The sequence below is a fragment of the Arvicanthis niloticus genome, chromosome 21 (genome assembly GCF_011762505.2).
Source record: "Arvicanthis niloticus isolate mArvNil1 chromosome 21, mArvNil1.pat.X, whole genome shotgun sequence".
Lineage (NCBI taxonomy): Eukaryota > Metazoa > Chordata > Mammalia > Rodentia > Muridae > Arvicanthis > Arvicanthis niloticus.
Window position 1 is genome coordinate 33852594 of NC_047678.1, and position 20410 is coordinate 33873003.

The 20410-nt window shown below is 42.9% G+C and overlaps 1 long non-coding RNA gene across 1 annotated transcript; it reads left to right on the top strand.

The window, feature by feature from the left end:
* Positions 1–11877: 11877 nt before the first annotated feature.
* On the top strand, positions 11878–20154 carry LOC143435346 (uncharacterized). The gene is made up of 4 exons (XR_013105572.1): positions 11878–12062; positions 13312–13439; positions 13796–13855; positions 19755–20154. It is a non-coding gene; the product is annotated as an uncharacterized LOC143435346 (long non-coding RNA).
* Positions 20155–20410: the final 256 nt, after the last annotated feature.

Consider the following 20410-nt stretch of genomic DNA (forward strand, 5'->3'; position numbering starts at 1 on the left):
GAACTCTGCTCATAAGCTCTGTGCCAACTAAACATGCAGCTATATGGCTGTACCCAAGGATGCTGTCCTGAGAAGAAGTATTTTAATTTTCAGAGTGCTCCTTCCCCCCACAAGGCTCGGGGATCCTACAGAAGAGGGGTGGAAAGACTGTTAGACACAGAGGTAGTCAAAATCTACAATGAAACAGAATTTGCCAGGCATGGTGGTGCACACATGAACTCACAGCAGCTCTAACTGCATACATAAGACTTATGCATCATCATCTTAGCCAAAATCCCAGCAGAGATGGGAAAAAGGCTCATGAAAACCCATCCCAGTTTTCTTCAGTGTGTATGGTTCCCTGAGAAGTTACCTGTGTCCCAGTGAGTGCATCATATGCGCCCCCCCCCAGTGGGACCATCATGTGATGCCCCAATGAGAGCACCATGTGGTCACCCAGTGGGAGCACCATGTGGTCCCCCAGTGGGAGCACTATGTGATGCCCCAGTGGGAGCATTAAGTGAATTTAGTGGGCTTAAAAACAAAGTACATGAAGTTGGAAGGAACATGTGGCGTGGAGGGATATAGGGGAGGAATCAGGTGAACAAATGAAGTAAGTTTCCTCAAAGCATATTATAGATATGTATGAAATTCCCAAACAATAAAAGAATTGTGTAATTTTTAAGAAACTTTAGGTCATAAGGAAAAGGGGATTAATTTTACTGAAGCCCCCTTCCATAAATATTTCTTGTCCTCATCGTCTCTAAATCTGATAGAAACACAGAGACTTAGAGCTACTAGAATAAAAAAGTAGTCCCAGGACCCAAGAGCATGAGAAAATTTCCAGTGGTGACACTGTTATAGGTCTTATAAAATGAGGTGATGGCCCTATGGGAGGGACATCTTGGGCAGCCATGGCATGAAAGAGAGGAGGGACTAGCCATTACAAGTTTTCATGGAGATTCTCCAGTAAGTGAAAGTTTCTGTTCTCAGTCAAAGAATCTAAGTCTTCCCATTGAATGGGAATATCTGATTCTCTTGCTATTTTGCTTGGTGGAGTGACTGCTTCAGCAGGGGCACTGTCAGGAAGAAGACAACTGCAGAGTATGTGACCCACAAGGGTGAAGTCAGCAAGGTGAACTGGGGCAAACCCTGCACTTTGTGGCCCCTTCAAAACTGGCTGTCAAACCAGAGAAGAGAGAATTAAAATCCCCTTTGTTAACCAACATAACCCAAGAAAGGGGACCTGGAGGGAGGAGCTGACTCTGAACCTTCCCTGGAGCCTCTATCCACCTGTCTGCCTGCCCATACACATGGACCCTGTCAGACTGAGACAGCCTTAAAAGCAGGACACTCAAGCACAAGGATAGATGAAAGTTGAGAGCTTAAGCCTGAATCTATGAATAAGTGAAAACCCTCTCAAAGCTACAAGCAGCCAGTGAGATAATCTGCAGATGTATATAACTCAAGCCAGGGAGCACACACCAATGATAATAATGAGCATGAATTTAAGATCCACTCTCTTCCCCTTCAGCCCAGGTCCTGCAAAACTCCATGAGTATGTTCACAAGGAGCTAGGCTTTTATGAAATTATCAAAAGATCTTTAAAGTACAATTGGTTAAGCTACTGTCTCTGCCCCTTGGTGTGTGGTGACACCAGAAAAGCCATGTGTATTTTTAGAAGAGCTAAGAGATGGGGTTGAGTGTGTATATTCTGTGTAGGTTCAGAAGGGCGTATTGATGTAGCTCACAGTGCTTACGGTATTATTGTCAGATGGTAGAAATAACTTCTAAGAATCCCCTTGCCACCCACTGTGCTGACTCAGTTGGCATCCTGACACAGGGCAGGGCTTGAGAGCAAACACAGTACAAACATGTCATGAAGCACTTGCCACCAGAACTTGTAGGCAGAAGAAAGGCACCATGGGAGATGACTTCCTATCAAAACACATGTGCATTTGTAGACAAAAGACTTCTAATCAACACCAAATGAGTGTAAAACTTCTCCTCTCTGGAAAATACTTGACAGTGCATTGGAAGAAATCATTAATGTGGAGCCGGAGAGAGAGATGGCTCAGTGGGTAGAGCACTTGTCACACATGCGTGAGGACCTATGTTCTGATCATATACAGTCGGTTACACGCATCTCCCATGGCAAGATGGGAGGCAGGACAGAAGAATCCCCAGAAGCTTGCCTGGTAAACACAGAGGCAAACAATGAGAGATCCTGTCTCCAACAAGATGAAGGAAAGGCAGATAGATACCCAAGGTTGTTCCCTGACTTCCTGCATGTGCCTTGTGGCATGTACACACACACACACACACACACACACACACACACACACACACACACACACACAAACACAAATAGAATAAGTAAATAAATAAATTTGCTTCTGCACTTTGTGAGCACCAGCTTCTTTGGGTCTTTGTACATATAATACATGTCACAACCATGACCCTAAACAATAAGGCACACACAATGACCTCTGGTGCAGCAAAGCTGCATGGAGAACAATAGTTCAGGGACAAAGCCCCCACACACCTTCATTAGGATGCCAGTGGGTAACGTATAAGAACTGTTTGATTACATGGTTTTGGACCACAATGCACTGCAGTGACAACTTGATAGCTCTAAATGTATATGATTTTAAGATCATACAGCACATAATTTCACAAAATTATTATTATAAATGTTTAAGCTTATAAATACACCTACACAAACATATAATGGCAATTGACTGATAAAGCTTAGTTAACAATGTTAACAAGTAGTCAGAATCTGCAGTGTACATAAACTTGTGGTCTTCACTGGCAATTTCAAAGTTAGAATATGCATGATTTCTTTCCTCAGATGTAAATGTTCACTTTATACTTAATTTCATATTAAAATGTTTACTTACAGACACACACACACACACACACACACACACACACATGCACACACACTATTTTTGTAAGCATCAAATCCTTGGTCATCTAAATTCAACCATGAGCTCTGGCCAACTTTTTCTCAACAGTCGATCTTTGATATTTTGTCTTTTTATGGGCTCCCCTCCCCCACAGAAGCAGGTGAGTCCCAGTACAGTGACAGTAAATGGAGCAAATGATGTTAGAAACATTGGGAATGGCTAAGTGATGGAGCAGACAGGGTGGCTCACTGCCTTTTAGATCCTCCTTGATTTTTCTCTTCATACATATTGGTTTTAGCTAGTGTTCTATCGCTGGGAAGAAACTCCATGACCATGCCAACTCTTATAAAAGAATGTTGCAGACCTCTCTGTCGATGTTGGAACCCACACTGCCAAAAGCCTTGGGGACTAACTTGTTAGCCTGCACTGCCCCAAGCAGCTCTGGTTCAGGGGTCAGGGTTCAGCAAGAGAGAGAGTGAGGATGGATGTGAAGAATGGAAACCAGACAGAATGTGATTCAATCCTGTTTATTCTTTAGTCTCTCTTCTTAGTCCAAGTCCCAAGTCTTGAGTTCCTAGTCCCTAGTTCCTAGTCCCTAGTGCCTCCAAGTGTCTCAAGTGCCTACTATTTAATTCCAAGTTCTTCCTCCATGTGCCTAGTATCTAATACCTAATAATCATCTTCCAAGTTCTCTAGTCCAAGTGTCTTCTTCCTCAATGCCTAATTCCTGCTCCAAGTTGTACTCATAATCGTACCACCCTCATTTCTTCTGTCTGCCTCTCGCCTTTTATATGTCTCACTTCTAGGCCACACCTCTAAGTCATGCCTTTAAGTCATGCCCTTAGGCCTTGTCTCTAAATCTGATCTCTAAGTCACGCCCATAAGTCACACACCTTTAATCTCACACACCCAAGGAAAGATCCTGGGTATCTAAACCAAGATGCTATCAGAGTGTGCTCAGTTGTATGCTATTGTAATCAAATCTCTTATCAGGGTATATGGCTCAAGATGGCTGCAAGGATGATAGCCGCCTTCTGTCAGCTCCCCACAAAAGAAAACTTTTAACTGAGGGCCTGATTACAGTTTTAGAGGGAAGTCTGTGATTATCATAGTAGAGAGTGGAATGACATGGTGCATAGAGCTTTAGACAGGCAACAGGCAAAATGAGAGACATTGAGCCTGACATGGGCTTTGAAATCCCCAAACCCACTCCCAGAGATACGATTCCTCCAACAAGGCCACACGCCATAATCCTTCTAATCTTTTTCTGTTCCACTCCCTGGTGATGAAACATTCAAATGCATGAGTCTGTGGGGGACATTCTCATTCAAACCACTACATGTATAATACAAAAGGAAAAGAAAAAAAAAGAATGTCTAAGAATGTTTCAGAAGCATAAAGCAATTTCCCTCCTTAACTATACACCTGATAGGTCTCCATTCTCCTCCTGCTCTGCCCTCTTTCTCTCTAACCTGATTATATTTGCATTGCCACAATCACAATACTGGATCCTGCCACAGAGACAGATGACATCTAGCGAAGGTCACTGGCCCAGGGGCTATGTTGATCTGCAGCAGTTTTCTGTCATAGCTGCCTGAATTATTCCTGAATCTGGGGAAGAAAAACAGCTGCCAGAACAAATCAAGAGGACATTGCCCTGGGTGGGTAAGCAGCTGTGTGTGCAGAAGTGACGTGCAAGCATGGGGAGGTGTGTCATTTCCAACCAGCTCATCTCCAGTAGCTTCTTTAAATATATTGGAGGAATAAAGTATCTCCTTAAAGATTCTTTCCAGTTGATCCATCCCCACGCCTCTCCCCCTTTCTGCCTAGTTCTCTGGTTCTCTGCATAGCAGAAGTTAAAGACAGAGAGAGCTTCAAGGACAACTCAACTTGCTGGTGGGAGTCATCAGGAGAACTGGTTTGTTTTTGATGCTGAATGTGTGGAAATTGCTGGCTCTCTGAGTCAACAATTGCATCACACAGGTGGTGGGCTAAGAAAGAAACATGCCGACAGTATTCTTCTGTAGAACAAATTCAAGATGACGTGGGGCCTCTTATTGAGTGTCAGTGGATCACTCAGTGCTGTCTGCCGACAGAAATAAAAGTCATCTGTAAATACTAACATGGGAGGGAATTAATCTAGACAGAAAACTGAAGGGAAACAAATTCTGTGCCTGTCTTCAGAGGTCACAACCTACTGTTTAAAAAAGGATACATGTTGGAGCTGGGGAGGTGGCTCAGTAAGGTATTTGCCATACAAATAAGAGGAGTTGAGTTCAATCCCCAGCACCAATGTAAAACATTAAGTAGGGGTCTTTAATCTCAGGACTGAAGAGAAGGAGACCAAGAATCTCTGGGGTTCAGTGCCCAGCAAATCTAGGTGACTCAACAAACTAGGTTCAGTGAGAAAGCCAGTCTCAACAAGTAAGATGAACAGGTACTGAAGAGATAGATCATTACAGGTAAAGTTCCCAGCACCCACATGGTACTTAACAAATCTCTACAACTCTAGTTGTAGGTAATCAGAGGCACTGTACATGTGTGGTATACACACACACACACACACACACACACACACACACACACATATGTAGCCAAAACACTTATACATGTGAAATAAAAATAAAAATATTTTTTAAAATAGGGAGAAGAGTAATTATGGAAGCTACTCACATTGACCTGTTGCCTACACACATATACATACACAAATGAATACATGGCAATCCCAAGACAATATGGAAGCAGTGTGTAGTGGAAATATGAGAGATAGTAATAAGATTCTTTGTGGTCAGCGCACACGGTACACATTTTGAATAATGGATGAAGGTGAGAGTCAGATGAGGGTTGTGGGAACAGACACTTGTGATGAAAAGCAAAAGCAAAACCAAGGAGTTTCAGCATCTTCTAAGGAATCTAAGAAACCCAGGGTGGGTAGCACATTGCAGGGAATACCAGAAGAGACGAATACCAGATGTAGCTGACGGACAAGGCTGAGGCTGCTTGCTACTGAACTGAGGAAGGCATTAAAGGTGTTTTCTACCTGCTCGGCTCAGAAATTGAATGGCCCAAAGTCCTGTCTATCTCTCATTTTTAAAACATAAGGTTGCTCAAATTTCATTCCCGGAGCTATTCTGTATGGTTCACCGTGATGATCTCTGTCGGCTCTACCTGACAGTATGTTTTTACTGGAACACCTAAAAAATTGGTTCCAGCTTCAATTAAATAAGGAAATTAAAGACACAGGAAGGCAATTAGAAAGCAACTCAGGTGAACTGAGGTGGGTGGATTACTTCTCCAGACAGACAGTTTGGGATTTTGGGTTAATTAACTCCGTAGAGTTTTACCTTCTTTGTACATTACATTTACCTTGTATAAATGTACTCTCCTCCCCCAGAGGCCAACAGGAACTCAAGAAAATAGTATTTTGGACACAAGCAACTGGCCCCAGGCACTCAGGCAAAGCTGATGAGATCACAGCTACTGCCTCAGTAGTCAGCAATTGCTGTCCTGGGCTGAACCTGGTGTCTGTTGTAGTACAGAAGCCACTCTGCTCCTCTTGCCTTTCCATCACTTACCTTGCCAGAAGATACACTCGGATGCATGTCTGCCATCTTCCTCAATTGCTCTCGACTTTGGTTTTTGAGACAAGGTCTTTCCCTAAACCTGGAGTTCTCAGTTCTCTAATTGGATTAAACTAGCTGGCCTCCAAGCCCCTGGGATCCCCTGTATCTGACTCCCTAGCAGTGGGATCACAGGCACATGCTTCCATGTCCGGCTTTTTATGAAGGGGCTGAAATTAAACTAGGGTCCTCATGTTTGCATTGCAAGAACATTCCAGACTTGAAAAAACAAATTCTGAGCACATACATCCTAATGAGTGTTAGCTCCAAAAAAATTTCATGAGACAGTATTAAAAGAATTACTTGTTTTAACTAATTAAATTATTATATAAAATAAATTATAATGGCCCCATCCATCTTTTTTCCGTTGTCAAACATGCTGACACTTTTTCTTTCATGTTATTGTTGATGTCTGTTTCTAGAGACTTAAAATTCTATTGCATGCCACAAAAGAAATGAAAATGTTCTTACGTCTATCTTATAGATCATATAGGGGCAACTCTGCCCTCTAGACAACAACCTGTACCATCTGGGACACTTCTTACTGTGATGCTAAAGGGGTGCACTCCAGACATAGGGAGGTCAATGCTACTGCTGAGATTCCCATAGTGCCCTTTCCCAGATCCCAGCAAAGGACTAACTGGCTCGGAACAGGACTAATGTTACCTAGATTTAACTTTGGGCACAGCAAACAGCTGCCAATGATATGCCTGCACTCTGCAACCCACCACACTTGCCCAGTGTTCTGCTCCACAGTCTGCGCCACCAGCTTGGAAAAAGCCCACCTCAGTGTGGCTGTCTATACTCTGAGTGTCCTCACTCCATCCCTTGACCTCCCTGAGTATGGTCATACTGTCAACTCCCACCCTCTCTACTTCCTAGTTAGATGACAAGATTCTAGATCATCTGTGCCCACTTCATAAGTCTGCAACTCAGGATAAATCTAATTTCCCCCTTTTTTGCCTCTGTATCTGGCCAGCTAGAAATGCTGCAGAAAACCTTGCAAGCAGTAATATCAGCAACAGTAACAAGGGAATTTACTAAGACACACATACTTCATACACACACACACACACACACACTTCCCACCACACACACTTCCCACCACAAACACTTCCCACCACACACACACTTCATACCACACACACACTTCACACCACACACACACTTCATACCACACACACTTCATACCACACACACACACTTCCCACCACAAAAACTTCCCACCACACACACACACTTCATACCACACACACTTCACACCACACACACTTCACACCACACACACACACACTTCACACCACACACACACTTCACACCACACACACACACTTCATACCACACACACAGTTCACACACACCACACACACATGCTTTGTTCTCAGTCTCCCTCCCTTAAATACCCATAAATAACTACAACTTGACGTTCCAAATCTGAGGGTTCCATATTATAGATTCAACTATCTACAGATTTTTAAAAAATCATAAAAAAGCAAACATACCAAATATGTAGTGACTCAATTTTCTTGTCATTATCCCCCTAAACATTCGATTTAGCAATTATTTACATAGGCTTTCCTATACTGGGCATCACAAACTACCTGCATATAGTCTAAGTATCTGGAAAGACTCACAGAGTTGTATGCAAGTGTGATCCCATTTCATATAAAAGAATTGAGCATCTGTGGATGTTGGTAACTGGAACCCAATCTTCATGGTTACCATGATTACTTTGTTCAAATTTTTGTGCACTCTTGACTTCAAGTTCCCATTTAAATCAGTGGCTTGCATTAATTCCTAAATGGAAAGCCACATAGACATCTTTTTCTTCCTGTAGGTATTACTTTGTACTTTTGAGCTTGTGTTTAGCCACATTTCTACCAGTCAGTCCCTGTGAGGGGGCCCACGCTACCATTCTACTGCTGAAGTAATTTGAAGTCACATTTTCAATGTTATCTTTATGCCCCCATCACTGGCACCACCCAAACTCATGTATGCTGATGTGACATGAAACTGGCAAGCCATCATAGAGATCTGTTCTTGTCTATCTTAGCCTGTTCTCTTCTTCCTCAGAGTCACGTGCAGTGGGTTGGCCTAATGCTGCTCTATTCTAATGCTAATTTGGGGCCCTCAAGACTGCTTACCCCAAAGACAAGAGAATCCACAAGTAAGACACTGGGTGACCCTGCCCCCAGTTCATTGCAATTGGTAAAGATGTCAACAGCTAAAAGCTGGGCAGAAGAGACATAAGTGGGGTTGAGGTTTCATGGGCTTGGGCAGAGAGGACCACAAGGAGGGAAGGAGAAGGAAGAAACCACCATGGAATAAAGAAAGAATGAGTAGAAGATGAGAAAGGAGTATCCACCATGGCTTAGCTGAGCCATGAAACTGTGTCCCTGAGGGCTGCCCAATTGGAGCTAGGAACAGCCCAGATGAAACATGGTAGTAACTCGGCGATACTGAACGGAAGGTAGATTCTAACAACATGGAGGGTAGATATCTACCCAGCTCCTGTGCTGCTTAATGCATATTAAAACATATAAAGGCTGTGTGTGTGTCTTTCATCCAGGAACATAAATGGTCTAAGGCAAGGAAGAAGCCCTGGGTCGGGATTTAAACTTTACTACTACAGCTGTGTTTCTGTAAGATGTGTTCTCCCTTGATACTTCCTTCTTCTCGTTCATGTGTCAACTAACTGACCTCTAGCTCCTCATTATTTAAATAAATAATAATAATAAAAAAAAAGATGAAGGGAGCCAAGCACTGTGTGGGCTGCCTGTAATCTCAGCACTCAGGAGGTTGAGGCAGGAGGATCGTGAGTGTACAGTGAGGCCTAATCTCAGACAGAGAGAGGGGGGGAATACAAATGGAAAGAAGAAAAGAAAAACAATAAAGGAAGAGGGAAAGGGTGTGGGGATGGAGAGACACTTGAACATGGGTGCCCAGGCAGTGGAGGACAATGGGCAAGGCTCTGATGTCAGTAACAGGAAGTTAACTATGACACAAATAGAGAGAAGTCAAACAGACAGACGTGGTTATGCAAAGAGAAGGTTGAAAGGTCAGAAAATCATTGAGGACAACAAGTCCTTTTCTTTTAGAAACCAGTTAGTAAATACTGTAGCCTTGTGGCTCATTTGCTCATAGGTCCTCAGTTCTGCAGTGCTAACACAGAAACAACCCTGGAAGCCCCCTCCAAATTCCCATCTCTAGCTAATCACAGATTACTGAAGCTCTCAGACCTCATCAGAGAAGTTGCTTTGTGCAGTGGATGGAGATTAGTGCAGAAACTAATGACTTGTCAAAAACGTGATATCTGTATCTCTCTCTCTCTCTCTCTCTCTCTCTCTCTCTCTCTCTCTCACACACACACACACACACACACACACACACACACACACAAGCTGAGAGACATTGCAGAACAGGGACTAGACATTCTGAAGAGCCAGAGGTCAAACAGGACCAGAGTAAAGCAGTATCTTCTGAGAAAGACAATCAGCTATATTCATTAATATATGACAGCTGGGGCTGCCTGCATAAGACTTGCACAAGAATGAGACAATCAACACTTCAGTATGGGGTACAAAGGTGCTCTGGAGCCCCCAACATTAATTGAGGCACTACTGACAGTTGATGGCTTCTTGGAGGGAAAGCAGTTTTCTTTAAGGGTGGAATCTCTGTGTAAGTCAACCAAGCTTAACTGGTCCCATACCCGGGAGTGTACGCACAGCACGAATTAGACTCCTGGATCATTATAAAAAGAAGATATGATGCTGGGAGGGGTGGAAAGGTGGGAGTGGATCTGGTAGGAGCTAAGAGAAAGGGGTAAGGAGTAAATATATTTGAAATATATTGTATGCATGTATAAAGGTCTCAAAAAGTTAATAAAAATGTTATACTCTTAAATGAGGTTTTAGAAAACAGTCATAGACAATGCTCACGTCAGTCAGCACTGGTATGTTCCCTTATGCCTTAACTTTTTAAAATGCTATGGTCTCGTTAGGTCACACCCTCAGAACCAGATAGCTGTCACTGGCTTTTCTACTGTTGACTCAAGTGCACTCAGCACTTCAGCAGAGTCTGAGTTTCTGCTCAGAACTCAAGAGTTGAGATAAGACACCAATAAGCATGGCTTGACTCCTGATGCTCTCCTTCCCTGCCACTGACAATTGTATCAGATGATTGAAACTGAGAATGCATCTCCCCCTGGTCATCCAGGTGATCTTGGTAAAAGGAGAGACCTGGAAGATCAATGACCACAAGGACACTCACCACATCTGTTGATCTACCATTTTGTTAATCTTCTGTGGGTGATTGAGTCCACATGTTATTTCCAAATAACATGGTTTTTTTTTTTAAATTTCTTTTCCAACTTTGACACTCTTCTACAATTTTCTTCACATTTTTCCAAAACCATTAGTAATTCAGGGAGTTTGTCTATTAAACACTGTAAATAATTTATTGCACAGGAAAACTATTTTTATTTTCTTTATATGCAAAATATTAATCAGATGAAATAACAACAACAATAACAATAATAATAATAAAACTGTCACCTCAAATTGATCCATGGTCTTATACCCATGTCCTTTGGTATGAGACCTTTAAAGGCCTGTTAGTTTCACTCACTATCATGGAGTACATTTTAGTAGGAAATATTTCCCAACTGCCATAACCCAGGAGGCTGAGAATTTATCAGCTCTCCAGAGGGTTCATGTGACATGCAAAACAGAGTTGTCAAAGCCCCGACACTGGGACCAGAAGATGGCTCAGCCCATGAAGTGCCTGCTGCAGAAGCATCAGGACCTATGTTTGATTCCCAGCATCCATGACAAAAGCTGGATAAGAGGGTCAATCCATGTAAACCCAGTCCTGGAAACGCAGAGACGGAAGGACCCCTAAGGCTCTCTATCCAGCCAACCTATCAAAGCAGTCAATGCAGGGCCAGTGAAAAAGCCTGTCTCAGAAAATAGAGTGGTCAGCTCTTGAGGAATGACCCCAAGGTTGACCTCTGGCTTCTACACAGATATGCACGCACATGGACACACTTGAACATGTGTGCATACATATACTCATGCCTGCACATAGACACATAAAAGGCTGAGATGGACTTGAAACACCTTGTCCAGCCCCAGCGTTTTCATCCAATTACATGATAAGTGTCAACATCAGGCCCTGGCCCTAGAAACGCCAGCCTTGGAATCCAGGCCTGCCACATGGCCATGCTACATAGATCTGTGACATTTTATAACATTTTTAAGTGACTTAGGATAAATGTCACTAGGCTACTGCAAAAGTAAATGAATGACCTTTAAATATGATCATTAACTAGCTCTTTCCTTGTCCAAGCATGACTCCCTGCCCTTTTACACAAACTCCAGATGTCTGACTTCCTGAACCTGACTGTCCTAATTAGCAGAGCCCTAATCTTTCCTTGACTATCCCCTGTTCAGAAGTAGAGAAGTTATCTATCAACAGTCCCTGCCTGTAAGAGAACATGGCTTCTGCCCTCCACATGGCATGCGGTCTTCCTTTTATGAAAGAGAAAACCTAGGTGAGCTGGTGGTGAATGTATTGTGAAAATATTTTCCTTATTTGTTCAATATTATTTTGCTAGTAAGTCCACTCATTTCACTTTGCTTCTTAATATGTCTATGAGAAAACCTGTTATATATGTGCCTCTGTCACTGTGTGTGTGTGTGTGTGTGTGTGTGTGTGTGTGTATGATACATACATATGGAAGGCCTCACCTACCTTGTTTGAGATGAGATCTGTTGTTCCCCTCTGTGTAGGCCGGGGCTGGGAGCTTTGGGGAATTCTCCTGCCTCTGTCTGCCACCTTAGTCTAGCTGTACTGAGATTTCAGAGCCTCATCTGCCTGCATCCAGCTCTGCCACTGGTTCTAGGGATCCAGACCTGGTTCCTTAAGCTTGTCCAGCCAGTGTTTTATGTGCTGAGCCATCTCCCCAGTCACAACAGCATAACCCCTGCCTTACTTGCACAAAGAAGCACTGATCAGAGTTACACAGGTGCCTGTGGTTCGCAGCACACATCCTCTCTGAGGAAGCAATGCTTCTTATTTTAGATTCTCTAAGAATCATGACCACATCCATAATATATACGAAGATTTCTTTTTACAGACTAGATAAGCACTCAGAGATTTCTCGCTGGACCTGTTCGTCATGTGCTGAACAAACTAACTTGAAAATGAGCCAGAGAGTTAGACTGAGGAACATTTTAGGACTCTGACCGCTGCTGAGGCATAGAAGGCAGAGGCTAGAACACCATCGGGGATATTAAGCATGGCAGTGGCCACACCATCACAGTGCCATCTGTCAAACAATACCAGTGCAGGGCATGTGGTGGAAGACAAGCAATGAGAACAGTCTGCCCTGCCTGGAGAGCAGAGGACTCAGGGATGCTGTGTGCTTTACCCCTAGCAGGGGCTTCTGTATGGTGTAGGTGCAGAGTTGGCCTTGCTAAAGTGGTCTGCAGATCCAGTGGTTCTGTATTGTGAAGGCCACACTGAAACCCAGGAAGACTTGGGAGGGAGGACTGTGAGTGTCCTGAGTGTCTTAGGTAAAAAAAGGGAAGAGGAAAGGGAGGAAGGAAGGAGAGGGAAAGAAGGGAGAAAGAAGGAGAGAAACTTTCAAGCCACTATATTCATCTCTGAGGACAGTATAATTGGAATTTGAGCCCTAAGAGTTTCAATCCTTGGAGTCCTTTCTTTATAAGGAAGTGAGATACTGAGTACGGGGTCAGCAGACCTGTCTTCTCCTTATGGGGCTGGCTCTCCTTTGACAGGTATAGAGATGGACACTGATGGCTGCCAAGCCAGAGGTGTGTTGAGCACTTCAGCCATGTTGTCCCTCCCCATTCCTGGACTCTGCCAAGCAGTATCACAACGGCCATTTCCAAAAGCCATTACTCAGGTAAGCAGGAGGCAAGCACATGCCCAGGTCTGTGAGCAGCCGCATGAACCTTGCAACCTAAGGTGACAAAACTCTGAATTCCTCCATCTCTGCCTGTTTAGAAGACATGCGTGCCTCTGTTTTGCCATACTCAACACTGTGACTGAAATGGGAAATGTGGATTTAACAGTTGCTGACAAGGCAAGCCCTTCGGATGTTCAATACGAGATACTCTCCAACCACAAAGCAAATTTATCAGTGTAGAAATAAGAATGTGTAATGTCATTAATAACTTTGATATTAATTACACGCTTTCATGACATGATTGATAAAATGAGTTAAATAAAATACACTATTCCATTTCACTCTTCTAACAGGCCAACCAGAAGAATACAAATGATTCAGGCTATTCCTCTACTGAACGGTGCTGCTCTGGGGTATGAAGACCACCTCTCTACCTTGCCCAGTGTTTCTGGTACCAGTTCATTTGACAAAGGACAAATGAGTCGGTAGTGGTAGTGCTCTTACCAGATTGGTTCAGGTCATAGTCTGGACCCTGCTAGTCCTAACCAGCCAGGTACAGCCACCCCTCCTCCAGAGGCTGATAAAACACAGAGAAAAGCAGACAGACAAGGGTTATTCAATATGAACACTCTGAGAAGAAAAGCAAAGGGCCTGTGACCACCCATTCAAATCTATATTGGAAGACCTGCTCTATATAAGGCTTCATTTTCTATTCTCTGTGTGTTATGTGCATGTGTGTGTATGTGTGTATAAGAGTGTGTATATATATGAGTATGTGTGGAAGTGTGTGTGTGTGTATATGAGAATGTATGTGAATATGTGTATATGTACAAGTGTGTGCATAAGTGTATATGTGGGAGGGTTATGAGTGTGTGTATGACTGTGTGCGTGTATGTATATATGAGTGTATATGTGAGTGTGCATGTGTATGAGCATATGAGTGTGTGTGTGTTTCTGAGTGTGCACATAAGTGTGTATGTAGGGGATGTAAATGTATGTGTATGAGTGTTTGTGTGTGGTATGTGGGAGTGTGTGGGAGTGTGTGCATGACTCTGTACATGTGTATGGGTGTGAATGTATGAGAGTGTGTGTAAGAGTGTGTGTGTATGAGTGTGTGCATGCATGTGTATGTATGTGTGATGCATATGTGAATGTGTTTGTATGATAGTGTGGTGTGTGTGTGTGTGTGTGTGTGTGTGTGTGTGTGTGTGTGTGTGTGTGTACACATGCCACGGTGTCCATTTGCCACAGCTCATATGCTGAAGTCAGAGAAAACTCGAGTGTGGAGTCTTATCTTCTACTGTGTTTAAGGCAGTCTCTCTTTTCTGTTCCCTGCTGTGTACATCAGCTTAGCTGGGCTGAGAGCAGCCAGGGAGTCTCTGCCTCTGCCTCCCATTCTCTCTCATAAGTGCACTGGAGATAGGCACACATGATAGCATCCGAATGTTGTGGGTTCTGGCAATTCAAATCCAGGTCCTCAGGCTTGAGAGACAGGGACTTTATCCACTCAGCCATTTCCCCAACCAGAGGCTTACATCTGAATAGAAGACCTGAGGTATGCAAAGCAAACAGTTCTGATCAAGGCAAGATGCCTCCCAGATCCCCCAATTCTCTCCTGAAAAGTTCTCTGACAAGTTGTGTGAAATGTCCTCCTGGGAAACAAGTTGTCCTTTAGCCTTCAGTCTTTTTCTCCTCAAGGTTTGAGGTTCCTGGGAAATTCCAATTTCTTGGGGGTCCATTGTTTTAACAATCTGATAGGCAAAGGGAAAGCAGATAGTCTCTTTACTTCAATTAAAAATTTAATTGTGTGTGTGTGTGTGTGTGTGTGTGTGTGTGTGTGTGTGTGTGAGTGTGAAGGTCAGAGGACAACCTGCAGGAGTCACCTTCTACCTTGAGAGCCCACCAGGAAGGCTGAGTGCTACATGGAGCTCAGGACAGAGCCACCATCATTACTCCTTCCCTATCTCCTTGTGTCTTCTATGCTTAGCTGTTTCCTAAGGATCAGAAGAGGATTGTTTTTCCTTGTCTTTCTGGTTGGTTTCTGTAGCTTTGCAATAAAGCCCTCAGTAAAGCACAGGCCCTTAACTCTCTACATCAGGCTCCACTACGCCTGAGACTTGACGAGACCTAACTCTTGAAGTCTCCTTGCACAGGTCAAGTGTTATGCTTTCGTGAGTATTAATTTTAAAAATGTGGCAATCGCTACCAGCAATTACAAACAGCTTCAAGGACACAAGTTATTAACCATTTTACCTATGCCTGACCCTAGTTCAAGAGATGTAGTTCATGATGTCTGTTTGCTTCCATTCTCGTTTCAAATGAAATGAATGGGTGAAGCACAGACAAAATTACAAATATCGCCTTTAGAATATTTCTTAACTCCTAACTCTCACTAGACTAGAGAAACAGCAATAAAAATAAAAACATGACTGGGGAGAGAGGAAAGCAATGGACAACTAAGACTCTTGAGCTCACCAGTTATGCCAGGAGCCATGCCAAGTGCTTTAGATACTTGGTCCCTATCAATCTCTGAGGCACCATGTAGCAGATGAGAAACCAGAGGTACACAGACATTCTTTAACTCATCCTGGCTATGAATCGGCAATGTCACAAAGCTAGATGCTAACACTCATCTCCATAAAGACTACTCCAGGTTCCAAGCTTTGCTTGATTCTGTGTTAAGGATCCCTGCATGCAATTGTTGATCCAAACTTTTCCTTGGGAGAAATGAGCAAATGTCTACTTATCCCAGATGAAACACTGGGACAGACCCAATTGGTTGAAGAATTCAACCCAATGGTGATCCAATGAGTTTGTAGGTATACTTTCAGTGACATGGGTAAAGGGTTATACATTGGAACATGGTAATCCCTAAACAGCTATATCATAAGCCCCACCCCACCTTGGATGATGACCTCAGGATAGTAACATCACAGAAGCCCTCATTAAATTAAACTTCTACTTCCTACTTATTCTAGCGTTTCTCAAGATCACTTGCAGCTGGGGTGGGAGGCAGCGGGAAGGAATGATTAGAATCCCAGATGAGGTGGCTGTGGCCTCCCTGACTTCTAACAGGGAGTGTTAACAGCTATATTGACATGGCCATAGCTATTATTGTATTATTCTGTTTATTTGGTTGCCATGGCTACTGCGCCTTTGTTCTCTCTATTCTAAGATGGTATCTGAATGTTTGTGTTATATCCAAAAAACGAAGCCATATTATAGCACTAATATATGAGGCTGCAATTCCTTTCTGTCACTCTATGTGTTGTAGTTTTAGTGAAAAATGTCCCCCCAGAGGGTCATATAATTAAGCGCTTGGTTGCTAGTTGGTGACACTGGGAAAGTTATGGAACCTTTAGGAGGTGGCACCTTACTGGGAGAAGTATATTTCTTGAGGTGGGCTTTGAGGGTTTACATTATCATCCTGCTTCCTGTTCTCTCTCCTTTTCTCCCACCCCCGTCTCTTTCTGCCACTCTGTCTGTCTCTCTGTCTGTCTCTCTCTCTTTCTCTTTCTCTCTCTCTCTCTCTGTCTCACACACACACACACACACACACACACACACACACACGCGCGCGCACACACACACACACACTTTCTTTCTCTCTCTCCTCCCTGTGTAGAACCGAGACATGATATCTCACCTTCCTGTTTCTGTAACCCATCATTTGCCTTCCCCACTAATTTGAAATCTGTCACTCTTGGAAGCATGAACTAAAATAAAGCCTTTCTCAACAGAATGATGGACTGGGTATTAAGCCTATCTTATACTTTACTGACACAAATTGGTATAGTTATGCTGTAATTGTATTTTGAGAGAAAAGTTTTACTTTAACAGGAAGGGTGATATGTAGGAGGAGCTAAGGTGGGAGGAGTAAGGAGAGGAGAGGAGAAGTAAGGAGAGGAGGAGCTAGGTGTGTGTGTGTGGGGGGGTGGGAACATGAAGGTGGATATTTGCGTGTCTCCACCAGTCAAAGATAGTTGATATATCTAGGTTGGGTATTGGGTTACACTTCTGATTGTATGGGCATCTTATTATTGAGCAGTACCAAACTTATAAAGCCTTTGATTAACATTAAAAAAAAATTAGAAAAGCAAAAAGGAGAAGGGGGGTGGGATAGGGGTTTTCTAGGGAGGGGAAAGGTGGAAAGAGGATGGCATCTAAAATGTAAATAAAATATCCAATAAAAAATAAATAAAAATAAAATAAAGCCTTTCCTTAACTTTCAGTTGACCATAGTATTTTAATTAAAGCAACAGGAGAATAACTCACACATTATGAATAGATTTATAATAAAATGTTAGTGGAGACGTAAGCACAAAATCCACACCATTAACCATTTTGTTATTGTATGTGCTTCGTGTTCTTGGGACCCTTTGCCATCTGTAAATTTTCACAGAAATCTCTTGATCCTTTGTCTTGTTTGTGAATTTTGAGTTGATGAGCATTGCACAGTAAGAAAGAACACACTTAACATTGCACAATGCTGGAAGGAAATGAAGAAGAGAGGACCCACACCTCCCCTGAGCCTAAGTCGGAGTGAGAAGACTTGTATATCGAGTTTATGTTAAAAGGCTTATGCTCTTTCCTATGCATTTTGCATTGCAAGGTGTTTTCAACAGGACTTTGTTGGGTTTCTTTTTGTCAGTTGATGATTAATAGTTAATCTTCCAGTGTGAGTCCTGTTTTTAGACCCTCTTCTGCTGTAAGGCATTCCTGGGGTCTTCACACCCTCTCCTATCTTGTGGTCTTCTCACTTGACCTCAGCATCTCTCTATGACCAAGAGAAAATTCTGCTGGAGTGTTTGGAGTTTCTTTACCATAGAACCATGAACTCCCTTGATGAATTCAACTGCATAGCTCTTGCTCTTTCTCCTAAATGATGTCATCTGACAATGGCTAAAGTTGAGGTCTCATCCAGCAATCTTCTCAAATGTCTGTGCTTGGGTTAGATTTTTTAAGCAGAGGGCAGGGTGAACATTTTGACCACGGGCTTGTAATCCTAGCACTAGGTAGACAAGGTAGGTAAATCTCTGTGATTTGTGAGGCCACACTGGTCTATGTGCCAGGTTCCAGGTCATTCAGGACTATATCCTAAGACCAGTCTCAGAAGAAAAACTTTCATCTTGGGGCTGAAGAGATGGTTCAGTGGTTCAGAGTGCTTGCTGTTCTTACATAAGACCTGAGTTTGATTCTGAGTACCCACTTGGGGTTGCCCATGACTCTGTACCTACAGTTCCTGGGATCTTCTCTCTTCTGGCCTCTGTGAGCACTGCATTCTTGTATACATAACTACAAACACACACACACACACACACACACACACACACACACGCACAAATAAATTAATAACTTATAGTGAATAAATTAGATAAATTTTAAAGCAAAAGGTAGACGGGTCAGATTCTCATGAGGACCTCAGTGACATGCCTTATTTACTTCTCTTTCATTGTTCTGTAGATTTCTACCAATGTAGGTTACAACTCTTTTCTTCCTATGGAGAGTGGATGCAAGTCACTCCCAGCCTTCATTTAACCCCACTATTGATAGACATAGGTACACACATTCTGTTCTTGTGTTCTTATTTGGTCAGTTGATGGGAAAGGGTGCAAAGAGCCCACTGCCAAGAACCCAAGCACCCAGCATGACTTTCCTGCCTGACTTGATACAGTAGTTACAAACTCTAGGGGTCTGGTAGACTCAGAAACTTTTATGTCTCTCCAGAATTCACATAACATATGGTCAATATACTGTCCGTGTGATAGTTAACATTGATGAACAACTTGGAGATAACTCTCTGAGCTTGTCTGTAGATTGATTTTCTAATTTTGTTAATTAAGATAGAAAGCATTGCCCTAAATGTAAGTGGCATCATGGCACAGGCTGCTGTACTAGACTACATAAAAAGGAGACTGGGATCTGAGCATCAGGCTTCTCCCTCTGCTTCCTGACTGTGGTTGCCACATGATCAGCTGCCTCCTAAACACCCTACTTTCATGGCTTCCATGCCATGATGAACAGTAGTATTAAGTCCTTCATTCCTTAGGTCCCTTTTTATCAGGTGTTCAACTACAGCAGGGAGAAGTAACTAGTACAGTCAACATGAGCAGAAGCATATTGTTTGTAGGCATGTCTGAGGAAGCAAGTATCCTAGATGCATTTACTAAATGACCCATGAGTCATTCTATAAGTGAAGATTTAAATGAAAATCATTTCTACTGATAGTAGAGTTGTAGAGGGGATGGGGAAGAAAAAAGAATTAAATCCTCTAATTTCTCTCTGGCATTCTATCTCTTCCACAATTTCTAGACTCTCCTCCGATCCATGTTGTTCCACTACCGGACTTGATAGGAATGGAATCCTGGCATCTGTTTGCTATGCTGCAGCCTGGTTCTTCAAGGGTCAAAACTCCATTGACTTCTGGGAAATCCCTCAGATATAAGACCTCTCTCTTCCAGAAAAGACCGAACAAAAACAGGCCCAGAGTGCCTTGCAGACAAAGGACCTGAAATCCTGACCGCCTGGCAGTCTGAGGAGTGAGGCGGTTGCCTGTGTTCACACATCTCTTTTGCATTCATGCTGCAAGCCACCTTATTCCGGGCTGAAAATGAGTGGGAAGCTCATTTTCTTCCACCTTTGTTTAATTAATAGGAACACTTCCCAGAGGATCGACTCCTTTAAAATTTTAATAAAGTTGCTGAGCTCTTGAGTTGTTTTGCCATGATACAGCGCCACAATTGTTGTGTCGATTTAGCCCTCTTAATTGTGCCTGCAATGTGCATACGTGCTTGAAAATGAAATGGGCTGAAACATGAGTTTCTTGAAATGGCAAGTGACTTAAGAAGAGGCGATATAGGCCTAGGTACTTCATATTGGTAAGATCTAGCACTTACCATGAAAAGCTACAGTGGGCTTGGAACAAACAGTATGTATTTGGAATAGGGCCATGGCCATGAGGGAATTAA